Here is a 5,009-nt window from a genome sequence, read left to right as displayed (position 1 = left end):
TCGGTCAATCTGATTCTAAATTATATATTTAAGTTTCAGTGCATGTGACGTTGCCCCATCCCGATGGTCGAGACCTATATGTAAGGCGGTTCAATCTTTGCATTGACATGTTTGTCATAGTCGATGCTTGAGAAGTGGTGTTTTGCCTTTGCAAATCAATGGTTATTGATCCATCTTTCTTTTTGGGAGTACTTTGTGTTTTTTGTTTTTGTGCTCCATACCTTCGTGCTCTTGGTATTCTTCTTTAGTGTTCCAAGACAAAGTAGCGGTTCAATAGCTTATGTGCCTCCAATAATAGTGCATTATGTGGCCTTGGATTTTCACTTCTAAGGTAGGGACTCATATCGCTCTTCAAAGAGATTTAATGTCGAACGCTTCAATAGGTTGTTTCACTTATTGCACACTTGCAAATGATAGAGTGTGTGTAGTAAGTTGTTTCTTTCCTCTACCGTATTAATTGTTGCAATTGTCTTTGAGGCGAAGAATGCTACATTTAGTTCCATTTTTGTTGCACGAGTCAGTAAAATTATTGGTGCTTGTAATCAATACAAGTTGATATTGAAACTTTCCAAGTGAGATATGATGATTGGGGTGAGTACTCAACACAAATACAGATCAAAGAGTGCTATAAGCTACATTTAACATTAAGATGGTTTTCTGAAATTATTTGATTAATTGACTGGTAGCATAATGCTATGTGTAAGATGGCTTTCCAATAGTACAGTTCTTGAATTCTTGTTTACGGCGCTTAGCACACACTTGTACATGCCTCCAAATATTGGCATCGGTAGTAGATTTTGAAGCAACATGTGTTATATGTAGTGTATGTTATCCAACCCAAACAGTTTGAACTTCGAATATTCAGTTAGCCAAGCGCTTTGGTTCTGAAGAATCCTGCATTTGATGGCAGAGTAAGACCATCATCTCTTTATGGATTGCATGAGAGGGTCGATGTTGCCAGTCGGTCCATCCTGTTTTCTCTTCATGCGACGATGACACCATTGATATCAGTGGAACCCAGTGTGTTTTTCGGTTTTCTGTCAAGGATCCTTTTCAGCATATTTTGAGTCTGCCACGTGATCTATCCGTTTTAACTTTATATAATCATGATATCTTTCATCTAGAAAATAAAATAAAACGTACCAGTACGTATGTACTACCAGATTTGGTAACAAGAAGGCATGAATGAATGTAATAAAAGAGCAGCAGACATAGGCGACATAAGGTAGCTGCAACAGAACAATTTCAGGTTAACTGAAGAGTCTGCACATACAGCAACTTCACTACGGTTGTGAAAGTGTAGAACCCGTCGTCCCTTTGGGTTGTGAAAGTGTAGGTCCCTCTTCGACGTGCTACTGACGCCATCTTTAAAATGTGTGGATACTTGCAGCTCTGGCGATCGCTTAGCCGTCCCCAGGATCGGGACGTCATCAACAACCTCCTCGCCGACCTTCGATCGATGGCCTTCCGCTTGGCGCCTCCGCTCCCCCCGCCACCCCGGAGCACGACTAGATGCTCTGCCACACCCCGCGTGTGCGTGCTTTTTGTTTCTTCAGGGCTTGTTGAGCTGTGCCCTCAGCATTAACCCTTTGACCTCTTGTCTGTACTAGACCTTTGTGTGTGTGTGAACCTTATTGGATGTTTGGCTTGGGCAGTTGCTTTATCTATAAAGCGGGGCGAAAGTCTTTTTCGATATGATGAGCATGAACCATCACGCTCATGAATCCAAAGTGTTTAATCAAGCATAGTTGTGCTACACACATGCTTTTGCCGGTTAGTTTGTCTTGGGCCTACCGAAACAACACTTCTCCCGAAACAATTTGAAGGAAATGATTTTCATTCCATTCATGTGAGAAATTCATTACAGTACATCATAGGAGTGCATGATCTAGGACTCCCGAGAGTTACATTCAGACGATGGTACGTCTTGAGTGGCTAGCTACATCTTGACAGTGCCTTCCATGACCAAAAAAGTTGCAAGAAGACATCTTCAGGTCCCTAATCCCTTCGTGTACTGTATTCCCTATCACAAGGAACTACTGGGTACTGGCATCCGCTCCTCGAACTTCTTCAGCAGCGGGAGACTTCGTCCATGGCGACAGTGCTTGTCTTCACTGGGTGGGCGGCATGGTCTTGACGTCGTCCACGGCGACGCGCACGGGTCGAGATGGATCGTCGGGAGGGTAGTTGCCGTTGTACAGCACGTCAATGTAGCCATCCTTCGGGTCGGAGACGGCGACGGCGTTGAGCGAGAAGACGAGGCGCTCCCCCGTTGGCAGGTTCGCCAGCAGGGTGCGCACCTTTACTGGCGTGCCCTTCTTCACCGAGATGGACGAACAGCGCCGCGGGATCGGCGCGGATGACGTCTTCTTGCTGTACTCTGCTTCGGATGTGCTCGAACTCGAACTGGGTAGCTTCATGGTGGCAGCCGGCGCGCGCGGGATCAGCGCGGACTGGCATGGTGACGGAGGAGGGGCAGAGGACCTCTTGCGAATTCCTCCGTTCGCCACGACGGGAACCTTCACGGCAGACGCGGTCGGCATCAGCGGGTCTCGGCGCGGCGGGGCAGTGCGCCTCTTCTCAGGCTCTCCGATGTCCATGTAGTCGATCTTGTTGGAGGCCGCCTTGGGTGCTGCGAGCGGGGACAGCGCAGGCCGGTGCGGCGGCAGCGGCCGGGTGGAGCACTTCTTTGCAACTCCGTCCCTCGTCGGGCTGGCGAGCTCCATGGTGGCGGCGCCTGGTGACACGGACGGGGTCAGCACCACCGATCTACGCGGCGGCGGCTGCACGGCAGGGGGCTTCATTGCAACTCTCCCTTTCGCGGCCACGGCGAGCTTCCGGCGTCGCTCGAGCTCGCGGCGAACCTCGCGCATGCCGGCGGACGGGCGCTTCTGCCACATGGACGTCGACATGGCGATGGGGCGGCGGAGGAAGGGGAGGAGGCGAGGGGCGAGAAGGAAACGCCGGAAAGAGGGGCGGGCTAGGGTTATACCAAGCGCTAGGCGGTGGGAGGTCGCCGTGTTGGCGTCGGAGCCGGATTGCCGGAAGCGTGGGAACCAAGCTGTGCCAATGTACTAATCAGTTGGCGGGGAAGACGGATTGACAGATTAGATTTTTGAAATCCTGATCGGACGGTGTAGATCGCTTCTTGGCCTGATTAGCAGCGTGATTAAATCATCCAGGTCGTCGGAACTGGGAATCCCGCCGCGTTGAAGTCCCGAATCCGGAATCCGACCCGAGGTAGGAGCCCAGGTTTTTTTTTTAGGTGAAGGTAGGAGCCCAGGTGAACTAGGAAGCTGGAAAACCAGTTCCGTCTGAATGGTACTGGGCCGGCCCAGTATTGTAGCAATTGCGTGAGTTTTTTAATATGTGATTTCATTATCGATTTTTCAATGTTTGCATCGGTTTTCCTCGGGTTATTCTCTTTCTTTCTTTGTCTTCATCTTTCATTGTTTCTTTCTTCGGCTTCCACCAGTTTTCCTTTTTTCTTTGTTTCAACACAGGATATTTCTTGTATACATCAGGAATATTTTTACGCGTTTTTAATTATGTTAAATACATGATTAATATTTTCTCAAATACTACCTCCGTAAAGAAATATATAACAGCGCTTAGATCACCAAAGTAGTGATCTAAATGCTCTTAGATTTCTTTATGGAGGGAGTATATATTTTGATGCCTACATTTTTAATACACATTATACATTTTTCATATACATCTGAAACATTATTTATATACTCCCTACATCCTAAAATAAGTGTCTCAACTTTAGTACAATTTTGTACTAAAGTTAGTTTAAAGTTGAGACACTTATTTTGCGATGGAGGGAGTACATGTTTAACATTTTTTTAGAATTCATTTTTTGAATATATTTTTTAATACGTGTTAACCATTTTTTATATACAGGATGAAACATTTTCTGAATGGTATGAAACATTTTTCTGAATGGTACAAACATTTTTATTAAACTACGTGAACATTTTTATACATTGTATAAACATTTTTTGAAAATTTCATGAACATATTTTCAAAATGTTTGAAAAAAATTAATGGTAGAATTTTTTAATTACACTAATAATTTGAATAAACTATTTTTTAAGTTTTTCACTTACATTTTTCTGAAATGTATGGACATTTTTAAATGTCACAATATTTATTTAATTATGCTAAAAAATACAGTGCATTAACACTTTCAAATTCATGCTTTTTAATTTATTTTAAGTAAATCTAAGTTTTGAAATATATGTATTCAGAATGTTGTAAAAAATATGGACAAAACAAAAAACACAAAAAAATATATGAAAAAACAGAGAAGAAAAATAAACTAGCCTGTCAGAAGCTACTTCGGTCGGCCCATTAGTAGTGACTCCTAAGGGGAGACAAGCTTGTGTCTCGCTATAAGCGAGACAAAGTCGGTCTCGCCGACAGGTTGGGTCCAAGGTTTTGGATTTCGGTCGGTCCTATTTGAATTTTTTGTTCGTTCCAGCCTTCGGCCCAGTCTACATTTCCCATCAGGTCGTGTAAAAGGCCCATACAAAGCTCCCAGACCTTTTTTTTCAGTTTCACCTATGTTTCCTCCTTGAGTGGAGGTGTCTTCCACGTGCTAGATGTGCTCGTGCCGCCGCAGCGAGGGGCGCAAGGACGACCACAGGGTCAAAGGTCTGGGGACGCGGCCTGCGAGGCAAAAAGGCTCAATGGCCTTTGTGTGTCCTCTCCGCTAGTTGGGCCATGCTTGTTCGGGCGGCCAAAGCGAGACCTTAGGTTGGAGCAGGTACGTGCCTAGCGGGGCGATTGATGATTCGGAGATGAGTACTGGCGTGAGAATTCTGCTAATTGTACTATTTGGAATTTGTAATATTTTTTCTATGAATGGTAGATTTTCTTTAATTCAAAATGTAGCATCAAGTGAATACAATACCAAAGCATCCACACACACAAAACTACACCGGCAACTAGCATAGTCATACATGATCGAAGTTATGCCATGGTGAATTAAAAAAAAAAGAAAT

This window comes from Aegilops tauschii, chromosome 1, assembly GCF_002575655.3.
Source record: "Aegilops tauschii subsp. strangulata cultivar AL8/78 chromosome 1, Aet v6.0, whole genome shotgun sequence".
Classification (NCBI taxonomy): Eukaryota; Viridiplantae; Streptophyta; class Magnoliopsida; order Poales; family Poaceae; genus Aegilops; species Aegilops tauschii.
The sequence above is the reverse complement of the archived record's forward strand: the minus strand, read 5'-3'. Positions refer to the sequence as shown.